The sequence below is a fragment of the Nyctereutes procyonoides genome, unplaced genomic scaffold (genome assembly GCF_905146905.1).
Source record: "Nyctereutes procyonoides isolate TBG_1078 unplaced genomic scaffold, NYPRO_anot_genome, whole genome shotgun sequence".
Classification (NCBI taxonomy): Eukaryota; Metazoa; Chordata; class Mammalia; order Carnivora; family Canidae; genus Nyctereutes; species Nyctereutes procyonoides.
In genome coordinates this window covers 753,293-765,674 of record NW_026575112.1, presented here as the reverse complement: position 1 = coordinate 765,674, position 12,382 = coordinate 753,293, and the positions used below count along the sequence as shown (strand labels likewise).

General features: G+C 34.2%; 1 pseudogene; it reads right to left on the bottom strand.

The window, feature by feature from the left end:
* Window positions 1-3,866: 3,866 nt before the first annotated feature.
* LOC129514912 (olfactory receptor 5W2-like) lies at window positions 3,867-5,387 on the bottom strand (annotated as a pseudogene).
* Window positions 5,388-12,382: the final 6,995 nt, after the last annotated feature.

Genomic DNA, 12,382 nt, shown 5'->3' with positions numbered 1-12,382 from the left:
ACAAGTGGATGCTCGATGTTAACATTGTGAATCATTTTCATTATGGCCATTCTTTAGGTGGTCAAGGATTAGCACTGAGGTTTTAATTTTTATTTACCTGAATACTAATACTGTTGTATAACCATTTCTGTGGTGTCCATTGGATTCTGAAAACAGAATAGAAGACAAGGAAAGAAGCTCTATTTATAGGTATTCGGCCTTCCACCACTCATACTCTCTAGTAGTTAATATTACCACTCAGGTCAAATCAGCCTAGAGACACAATGCCATTCTTTTGTATAAAGAGGAAGTCACTTGTTTGGTTTGTTGGCTTATCTTTTTAAATATTTCCAATAGTGAGCACATGTTTACACAGCCGCAGAACCACAGTAATAGGAAGATGAATTATAGCAACTCGAAAGGGCCTTAGAGAGAATCTAGTGAGAGGTCCTCTTTTACAGAGTGGTGGGGATGAGGTCTAGTGAGGAGGAAGAGCGAGTTGTTAAACACCACAGTGATTTCAAGTTGTATTTGCTGCCAGATTCGCAGCATATTTCTGGGGAGGAATGACCAAAGAGGTTTAAAGTTGCTGCCTCTGACATTTACACAGGAGCACCCACTTACTGGGTTATTGAGCTTTACCACTGTTGAATTCTAACACATGGTGCTAGACAGACTACCACTAGTATGCGTCTATCTGCTCACTGTTATATGAATGCCTAAATCTATCATCACTATGTCATTTTTATCCATGGGATTTCAGTGGAAGGCTAAAGGAAAGGAGTCCAGATATAGAAACTAGCCTATTATATCAATAGTTATTTATCATATAATACTGGATAATGATTCTTTCATCTGTCCATGGTGGATATGTGAGAACCCTGTGATGTAGCCATGCAGAGAGTGGAAGGGAACAGGTGAGGAAGGAGATAAATGAACCAGAAAAGAGCAAAACCTTTTGATGTTTTTCCCTATTTCTGTAGAATCCCACATGGAAGGGTTAGTCCAGGCCATCTGTCCCAAGTTCCTATTTAAGTCATGAGTCTAGTAGTCAACATTCCCAGTGAGTGATTTTTTTACTAATTACATAAATTCAGGGGGATGAAAGCCTACAATTAATTATATTGATCTCTTCCATTTTTAGACATACATTTGTTGAGCTAAAAACATCTCATTTAATTGGTTTATGATTTTCTTCTTGTCAGTTCACATTCATTAGATGCAGATCAAATCAATCTTTACATGATATTGCTGTCATATGTCATATGGAAGGACGATGGCATATTTATAACTTCTGAATTAGAAGCCTCTCATCCACTGAGACTTTGCTTTGTTTAGACTTTAATACATTTTAAAAAAATGGCTTTTGCTTTGTTGTTTCTCCTAAGAAAGATTAACAAAAAAATATATTGATAAATTTTGGCGCACCTGGGTGACTCAGTTGGTTAAGCATCTGCATTTAGCTCAGGTTGTGATCCCAGGGTCCTGGGATCGAGTCCTATTTGGGCTCCTTGTGGAGCCTATTTCTCCGTCTTTTTTTTTTTCCTCCCTCTGTCTTTATCTGTCATGAATAAGTCAATGAAATCTTTTTTTTAAAGTATTTATAAATTAGGAAAATATGGCACAAGTGGAAAACCTTATAACTTTCTCCCCAAAAGAAGCCTTCCTTATAGACTTATTTTTCTACCACCACACTTTCCCCACAATCTGTCAGTTTCCCACAAATGCCACCGTCAAAATCAGAGGAGACTTTTGAGGTTTGTTTCCTTTCTGAAATTCTTTCACCAAGAACAATTATAATTACTTAAGGGGTACAATTCTAATAGTTGCTTAAGGATGTCATTGAGTCTTACATGGTTCTACAAACACATAGCCATATCCATGTTTTCTCAACAAGCTGCTTCCAGTGGTCGGCATCAGAAAAGTTGAGTAGAGCCAGATGAAGAGAGCACATCCAGAAAGTACACACATCTGTGTACTTCTTATGATTTTCTTCTTATTCCCATGTAATTAATATAAGTATCTTTATAGTTTTATTACTTTAGTATCCACAACCATTTTTATGTATTTTCTTAAAGGCTGTTAAATATATATATCACATTATACCCTTATTTAATTAGGTTTCAACAAATATAAACATTCAGAAATGTTATCGTGTGTGTGTGCGCACGCATGTGTTTAAGATTTTACCTATTTATTCATGAAAGATGCAGAGAGAGAGGTAGAGACATAGGCAGAGGGAGAAGCAGGCTGCCCACAGAAGCCTGATGAAGAACTGGATCCCAGGACCCTGGGAACATGACCTGAACCAAAGTCAGTCTCTCAACCATTGAGACACCCAGGTGCCCCAAGTATGTGCTTTTTATTATTTATTTGTTCTTCCATTTTGTGTCCCAGATATGATAAAGGAGCTGGGTTGATAAGAATGATACTCAACCTTCAGCAAACAATGTTCATGGTCTTATATTGGAGACAGATCAATTGAGCCATAGGTACAATGATGCCTTGAGTGGAGTTTTATTTATAAACCACAAAGAAGAGCATTTAACCAGGACTGAGAAGTTGGAAGAGGGGAAGAAGTGCCAAGTGGAAGTAACTGATTTGAATTTCAGTACAAGGATGTACTTTATAAGGACCCCCTACCATGCACTTTTATCCTTCCCATGTTGGACTTTGAGGAGGAGCAGACTATACCACACCAAAATAAACCACTTTGGCTATTGATTATTTTAAGTTAAAGTTATTTAGGAAACAGAAGGTGCAAGAAGGACACTCTGGCCCTCCTTTATCTTTCTGAAAGCAGGAAATAAATTTCCTATCTGAAGGGTACTCTCCCTGTACCAGGAGAAGGAGAGACCTCTTCATCACCAAAGAGGGAAATTAGGTCTGAAAAAGTTGTTCAAACAAACTCTGTCACTTTACTTATTTACTACCCCAAGTCGAAACTTTATTGGCATGTCAATTCTTCACAAGTACATTGTTTTTTGTCTAAAAAATATATCTAATACCTTCTTTGGTCACTTCTTTGAGTTTCATATTTTTATGAGATGCTGTACATATAAAGTTGAATTATTTTTCTCCTGTTAATTTATCTTATATCAATTAAATTATTAGATCAACCAAAGAACCAGGAAGGGTAGAAAGAGAAAGTTTTGTTCCCATACAACTATATAACCTCTAAGAAGACATTGTCTTGTCCACCTCAGGATCTGTAATTCCACCTTCTCTGCCTGGATTCTTCTCTCTATCCCCACTGTATCCCTCTTCACCATTTAGATCTGAATAGAATTTCAAGGAAGCTTTTCTTCTCTATACTCCAGAAGTAGATATTTTGTTTGAACTTACAGTATCCTGCCTTTTCACTTAAGAGAGATTTAGAGTTTATCATGAATAATTTGTAAGATTATTTAATTAATTTTACTTATTTTTATCATGTTATTGAATTAGTTGGAATACAAACTAGTGGAATCACCATGAAATGCAAGATACCTATAATGCAAAAAAGTGTATACTAAATACTTGTAGTTCCTAGAATAATTAAATTAATGCATAAAATAACTAATGCAAGACTGGAAGGTTTTCACTAAGATGAAGACTGGAAAGTTTTCCAAATATTAAGTGTGCCTTACTTAGAATGGACACATACAATAAAATATAGCATATTTAGGAAACTCCATTTATTGGTATCATAGTAACATAGTAAAATACTTACTGTATTAATTAAGATATTTAAGACAACTGAATAGTATAGTATAATATAGTGGTTAATAGAAGATTTGAAAACAGAAGAGTATGTTTGTGTGTGTATGTGTATGAATACATATTTATTCAAACTATATGACTACTTAAAATTAAATTTTAGTTTTCAAATTTTTCCACCATCTCTTTCACATTCTTTTCCATAGGCTGTAAATCAGAGAATTTAACATAGGAATTACATGAGTGTAAAACAAAGAGTTCATTTTGTCTTAATCTAAGGAGAAGAAAGAATTTGGTCCAGAATATCTGAAAAGCATAGTTCCCCAGAAGATTGCAACAGCTCCTAAGTGGGAGGTGAAGGTGGAGAAAACTTTGAACTTCCTTTCAGAAGAGTGGTTCTTCAAGATGAATAGGATAGTAAGAGTCAAGCTAAAATGGTACTCAGTTCAGTGAAGACAAAAATGTTAAAAATAATTAAATCATTGACCTGTATATCTAAGCAAGATAGTAATAGGAGAGGAGAGATATCACAGAAGAAATGATATATCACATGACCTACAGAAAGATAGTGGAATGTTAATGTCAGGAGTATCAAAGCATTTGACATCCCTCATGAAATCCTGGCCATGAGCAGGGAGCACAGGGGTTGCCAATAGCTTTGTATCAATCAGAGATTGTCACTGATAGCAGTAAACATTCAGAATCTGCAGGTGCAGAAAATCAAGAGTGATGGGAGCCAGTGATGGAAATTGTTTTGATGTTGGCAAATAGATCCAGCAACATCTTGGGTCCAATTGGTGTGCAGTAGCAAAGGTCACAGAAGGAGAGGTGGCTGAGAAAAAAGTATTGGTGTGTGAAGTTGGAAATCCATTTGAATTATAATGAACATTCCAAGATTTGCCAGGAGATTAATAAATAACTAGAGATATGGTACATGGGTTCCCTTTGATGTCCGATTATTGGTAATTCCCAAGAGAAAGAATTTACCTTGCCCATCTTCTTTATTTTTGCTGTAAACTCTTACAAAAATAATCAAGAAAATTATAGTTCAGAATTTGACTCTTTGAGATATATCCAAAAATTATTATTTCTAAGAAAGAATGTGATTTTAAAAAAATATTTCTTCATGGGAGACACAGAGAGAAAGAGGCAGAGACATAGGCAGAAGAAGAAGCAGGCTCTCTGTGGGGAACCCAGAATGTGATTTGTTTTTTGTTTTTTGTTTTTCATAAATTGTCCTTTTTAACCTCAGAAAATAGCCCGCCAAGTGTCACTTTTCAAACAGCATTTTTGTCTTGTGAAAAAAACAAATTTTCTGGGATTGGGAGTTGATAAACTTTAATTCTGAACCTGTATATCATTGCTGACATATGTGACTTGTCTTGGTTTCTGAAGCCCAGTACTGCATTTAAATGAACTAAAAACTCTTCCTAGATTCAAAATAACATTAAAGAGACAATAAAATTAGAGATAAGACTAGAAGGTACAATACTAATATATGCTTGACAAAAAGAAACACATTTATTGCATTATTAGGGAAACATAATTGATTCTATAACAGAATGATACTGCATATAAATTAATAAATGAAATTATACTACAGATTTTGGCATGTGCTATCTTTAGTGTTTATGGAAGCATGAAGCACTGTTTGTAGAACTATTTCACCATTCTTTTCCTCACTGGTTTGTCACAACATTTAGAACCATTTGTGCGACTGATCTTACCCATAGGACAAATTCCTTGATAAGCCAAAGAGAAACGATAAAGAGAAGAGGGAAAGATTATGATGCATAAAGTTGCATATTTTGGATTTTAAGTTGACTTTCTTTATTAAAATGAAAATGAGAAGAGGGAAAACAAATGTTCCTGAAGCATAGGGTTTTCTCTCTCTCTTGTATTTGTATAACAATTATGTATGTATATCTCTGTTGATAAATGGATATTGTAATATGGATGATGGTTTGATTTTTATATTTTCTAGACTTATATATTATAGTCCATAAGGACTTGGATTTATATATATTAGTATTTGCAATATGTTATCTCTAGAACAAATTTTAAATTCACATGTACAGCAATATCACTTATGCAGTAATAAAAAAGTGATGGTTTCCTTATCTATCTCTATTATAGTATGAGTAATTAAAATCTTTACTATCATTATAAAAATGTCAACCTAAAACTGTCAGGAGGCAATATTAAGTAAGAGTATTTGTTTGGGATCAAAGAATCACAATTCAGGGTATGTAGATTTGGGTAGCAATGTAAATAGTATCACACTAGGGAACAAAAGTGTTTAAAGCCAAAAGGAAATGTTTATATGCATTCTTTACAATAATTTTTTATTGGTGTTGGCAACAGAAAGCCAAATCTTGACTGAATATAATTAATTGCTAACACTGTTACTTAGCAAAGTCTCTTCCTGTAGCAAGTTGCAGGTGTTCAGGCTGAGTCACTGAAATATTTCTGGTTTGGCCCACTTCAAAAGTTTACACTTCTACCAGTGAGGATATGCATAAGGCCTATTTCCTTATAGTCTCCCAGTTCTATTTAAAAATCCCTTGAAAGGGGCATGTGGGTAGCTCAGTAAGCTAAACATCAGACTCTTGGCTTTGGCTCAAGTCATGAGTTCAGGGTCCTGAGATCCAGCCCATCTCAGACTCCATACTCACCTGGAGTCTGCCAGAGATTCTCTGCCTCTCCTTCTCCATCTACTGCCCCTTCTCTCTCTCTCTCTCTCTCTCTCTCTCTCTCTGTCTCTCAAATAAGTAAATATATAAATAAAATCTTAAAAAATAATAATTAAAAAAAATGCTTGGCACAAGTGACCCAATTTTATTTCATGTTTCACACAAACAACAAATTAGTCAAATGAATACAGACAGCTAACAAAGAAATATAATTGTTTGGCTATTAGATAGCAGAGTTAATTCAACTGAATAAATGATTGGTATAAAATGATTACTTTACACATTCCTCAGTGCTTCTTTATTCTTCATTTTTACAAAAAAAAAAAATTCTTTCTGGTATTCTTTGAATTTAGTAATTTAGAACCCTACTTGAAATGGGTGTTTCTGTTCTTAGAGAATACACAATAGCAGACTGTATCTATTTTCTATCTAGTGATTATTAAGACTTCAGTCTAAAGCTACTGCCTTCATTTATCTATGTTATGTTAATATAGTTGATTAGATTTCTGATTCTGTATTTTCCCTGGTGAGTGGTGCACCAAATTTAAGAATGGTCAAATTTTCTACTATTACCAAACTGATCATTGACAGAAATTAAGAGAATTTATTTTAAGGTTATTCTCATGGCCACCATGAATGTACACTCTCCTTTAGTAAAACCAGATGTCTAATGAATTTCAAATAGATCTACTTAATAATTTTCATCTTTGTCTCATTATTCATCCTGTTTCTTCCTTTTCTGAAATATCTCCTTCACCTTCTGTTTATAAATATTGTAATCTTACATACTGCTTTTTTCATTAATCATTTCCTGGTTCTTTCCCCTCAATTACATACCATAATACCCATTTCAATGATTTTATGACTGTATAACATTCATTACTCCTAATATACTCTTTATTGAATATGACTTTTGTCTATTCATATATGTGTATTTCTACATTCCCATAATCCCTGGCACATATATGTGCACTAGTAATGACTCAGGAAATATGTGTTTAATATTTTTGCATTGTAAAACTGGTGGATAGTCAACAAAGAGTAAAAGTAAAGAAGTTTTGAGAGCTCTTTCTACCAATATACTTCATTTGTACAAGAACAATTATTTTAAAAATGTGTTGGGATGATGCTTTAACAAAAACAACAACAAAACTTAAGTTTTGTTTATTTCCAAAAATAATCTTTGCGTGCTATAATTTAGGGTAGTAATTTGAAAATTGGGAAGTATTAGAAGTTTGAATTTTGAGTCTATCCAGATTCCTCCCCCACAGCTATCAATGTAATGCTCTACCTTCCCTGAATCTTGATCAATCATTTTGCTGTTCCCTTTGGACTCCTTCATTGGGACAGAGAGACAAATCCTACAGTCCCACTTTTCTGACCATAAAATGACCTCTATCATCATTTTAATAAATGTCTTTTAAGCATCTTTTTATTTGACACTGGATTCCTGAAAGCAAAAGGTGTGAACTTAATATAGTTTATTGTGGAGTTCTTAGCAAATGCTTCATGTTTTTCATATATAACTTAATTAACTTATCTCATATTTATCATCATACATTTCAAATAATATCTTGTGTTTTCTGAACTGTCTCTAACAACCTCATTATACAAATACTGAAAGTATGGTACAGAAGTTATCAGTAAACTGGAGTTCCCTAGGCATTATGTTTGTCTGATCCAATAACTTCCTCTTAATAAGTTCCCAACTACAGTGTAATTAAAAAAAAAAAAATCCCTCTTTCCCGAACAAATAACTCTGTTGACTATTGTCATGAAATGTTCTAGTGTGTTTATTTAAATTTACAAAAACAGCAATCCATGGATTCTTAGATTCGTAAAAAACTGAGACCATGCCAGTCCTACTTCTAAACCAAGAGAAGATTCAACAAGTAAGGGAGGGCAGATGAGAACAATAGGAAGGGGGTGCAGATTGAGAAAAGAATCTTCATTTTATTTTTTTACCTTAGCTTGACACTTCATTATTATTGTTGTTCAATGGGCTACTACTATGTTGTGCAAATCCAGGGAGCATATAGGAAATAAATAATGTAACAATTAACTTATTCTCTGTATTTATAGGTCTGATTTTTTGTCTTTCTGCCTTTTTTTTTTTTTTTTTTTAGATTCCACATTTAACTGATGGCTGCCAGAGGAGAGGAGGGCAAAATGTATGAAAGGGAGTGAGAAATGTAGACTTCCAATTATGGGATGAATAAGTCACGGACATGAAAAGTACAGCACAGGGAATATAACCAATGGTACTGCAATAGCATTGTAGGGTGACAGATGTAGCTACACTTATGGTGAGTATAACATTAAAGTATGGACTTGTTAAATCACTATGTTGTACACTTGAAACTAATGTAGCATCTTGTGTCAACTATATTAAAAATATCTAAGTAATGCAGTCGCCCTAAAATCTTGCAATATGGGAATCTTGGGGAGTACTCACTTGGCCACGTTCTGCGTGATACTTTATAGTATGTGAATCATTGCAGGATGCAAATGTGGGGGCCATGGCAGGCCACTTGAAATGTGCCACCTAGGCATATTGATTATTTAAAATAGAAATTTTTTAAGAGACAGCCTGTGCAGGGAGGACACTCTGATCCTCCTATGTCCCCCTGAAAACAGGAATGAAATCTCCCATGTGAAAGGTACCAGGAGGTAGAGAGGTAGAGACACCAGATGTCTAGAGCCTAGAAGGCTGTATAAACAACTCTTATTACATTTTTCTAATTTGCTACCATGGACCAAATTCTGTTTGAAATTTCTTTTTTTTTAAGATTTTATTTATTTATTCATGAGAGATAGAGATAGATAGAGAGAGAGAGAGAGAGAGAGAGAGAGGCAGAGACACAGGCAGAAGGAGAAGCAGCCTCCATGCAGGGAGCCCAACGTGGGATCACGTCCTGGGCTGAAGGCGGCGCTAAACCGCTGAGCCACCATGGCTCACCCTGTTTGAAATTTCTTAATTAAAACTTGAGAGTTCAGTTCTCTTTGTTCTGCCAATCTCTTACAGATTTATTATCCCTTTGTAAACGTAATATATAAAAACTGCCTGCCTTGGTCATTTCTTTAGATCTCAATTTCATTACTGGGCCACTGTGAGCATGTAATAAAATCTTGTGGGGTTTTTTTTTTTTTTTAATGCCTGCTAAGCTGTTTCATGTCAATTTCATTCCTAATTCACCTAGAAAACCTCCAAGGGTAGAAGGAAATTCCTTTCCTCCACTAACAAGCACAGATGTATATGTGTCATTAAAGTCTACTGTTTACTCCAGTGTATAGTGATGCATTTCTGCTCTATATGTTATCCTATTGAAATTAATTTATTTCTTTAAACCAAACCAAGTAATGCCAGATTTGTGTATTCAAAAAATAATTTAAGTAATAAGCACAACCAGTGTACGGGTACAAATATTCCAGGTGACTTTTCTTCACCTGAGTCCTCAGAAGGGACTAGACAGGGGCATAGTCTTTTATAATGGTTCCTATAAATCTAGATCACATCATAGGTTAAAATCATTAAAATAAAGTATTCTTGATGTGGGAAAAATGGCTTTGAGTGATACATTTCAACAGCCTTTTTATTTATTACTATACAAACATACTGAATCTCCTGCCTTCAGAGATACTATTGTAAGTAAGGCCAAACTCAAACCAAGTAATTGCAATAATTTGCCACCCATTCACCTGAAGACATAAATGCAGGAGTGGTACCTTAGAACCGTACTACCATTATTTACTTCTCTGGTTCATATTAAAGGAATGATATTTATTCTAGGTCACTTTATATGATTCCTTTCTAAATTCATTTTTGCATCAAGTGTTTCTCTGTGTCTAGGAATGACAAACCTCTTCAGGTTATGTATGCTTTGTTTAGATAGAAAGTAAATTTACCTCCCTAAACTCGACTGCTCCTTAGATCATCTAGTTTCACTTCCCTTTAAACTTTTCCATTAAAATCTGAGCCTTAGTGACTGTATTATTATTAAAAATTGGATAATTAACATCTCAAAGGATTTGTATTTAATTGAAGATGGCTTTCTTAAATAATGAAAGATAATGACTTTGTTGCAATGTAAAACACCAGAGACAAACACGTAAGGAAAAAAAGAGTATCTAAATGGCTTCTCTGGTGCCACTTTGATGGATGTAGGCAACTATCTACTTATAAAATCCATCCCTCAGAAAGCAGTTGCACAGCTGAGTCATAAGCCTTTGTGAATAAGCTTAGTGCATGATAATGATATCAAGGAAAACAAGGTTTTCTAAGTCTCCTTGTTGCTGAAAATAACATTAGAAGGGCTTACAGGTTAAATAAGACATATTTGCTTTATTAAAAGGATAGCAATTTTTAATAACAAAAGTCATGGTTGAAATATTCTATGAAATTTGCACCATTTATTTTATAAAATACATATTGAACTTTGTTGTCTACATGGCCTTACTAGAGATGAAAATTTATAATAATAAAATTCTGAAGTTTCCTACAATATAATGGTGAATACACTATGTTTTGGAAAGTTATTTGATATTTAAAATACATATAAAAATAAGTAGATGATAAGTATACCCCTAGATAAATGAAAGCAAAACAAAACAAAACAAAATACCTGTAACCAAGACACTGCCCAAGAAATAAAACATGACCAGAATGACCAAAGCCTTCCACTTGTTACTTTCTAAATTACTAGTCTCTTATCCCCAAGGAATATTTACTTTCTTACCTCTTATCACAATAGATTAGTTTCATATTTTTTGAGTCATATATAAGTAAATTCCTGCCTCGTATACTGTGTTATTCAACAACATACTTGTGTAACCCAGTTCATTCCTTCTTATTGCTGTATATACAGATATAGCATTATTGATTTATTTTCTCATTGATGTGAACACGAGTTTGGAAAGGAATCATATAAAGTGACTAAGGTTAAATCCCATTCCTTTAATATGAACCAGAGATGTAAATAATGGTAGTAAAGTTCTAGGGTACTATAAATGCATTAGTGTCTTCAGTTGAATGGGTGGCAAATTGATTTATCTACTTTGATTATAGGAAATTTCAGATAGGTAGTCAAGTTAATTTCCCTTTTTCTATTCCTAATATTGTTGAATGGACATTCTCATATATGCATTCCAGTAGAGATATACACTTATTTATTTTGTGTATGAAACCAGGAATAGGAAATGTGTGTTCACATGCACATGTGTATGTGTAAAATTTAGATTTACCTAGTGTTAGCATACAGTTTTCCCAAGAAGTATACCAATCTACACTTCTGCTATCACTCTCAGTGAGTGAATCCTGTGTGTGATCCACATCCTCACTAGTAGGTAAGGTTGTCTGCTATTTTCATTTTGGCTATTTTGTGGAGTACATGATTCCAAGTTGGATATCCACTTTTATGAAATGTGTCTTAAAGTCAAAATGAAGAATAGAAAATCAGTTGAATGGGTCCACCTTCTTGGTATGGGAGCTCCTACAGTCAATGCTATCTGTCTGTCATTATTGCCAATTCCATTTCAGGTCAAATTGGCCTGGGATTATAATATAGTCCCACCCATCTGTTATATTCCAAATCTCCCCAAAGATAGAAGTGGGTTTATGCATTATGCATTTAGAGAATCATATCAGTACGGGTACAAAATGTGGTATCTGGAATGCACAATAAGGATTATTCAGTTTAAAAATCCTTTCGATAGAGTGAAAACTGTGGCCCAAAAAAGAAGAATGATTCGGTGAAGGTCACAATTACTGTGACTTGATAGTAGAGAGTCACATCCAATTTTGCTGTCATTGCTTTTCCAATACACAGCGTGTTTGCAGAGTTCAAACAAAATTTGCTTTCTCTGAAGAACTACTTATTACTGTTTTGATTTAACAAATTTTCCTAACCAGCTCTTCCTCAGTATAGAGCTGATTGCTTGAATCATTATACACATTTCCTAATCTTTTATCACAGTAACATTAATGTTTAGGGATGCCAGTCCCTGGTCAGAAT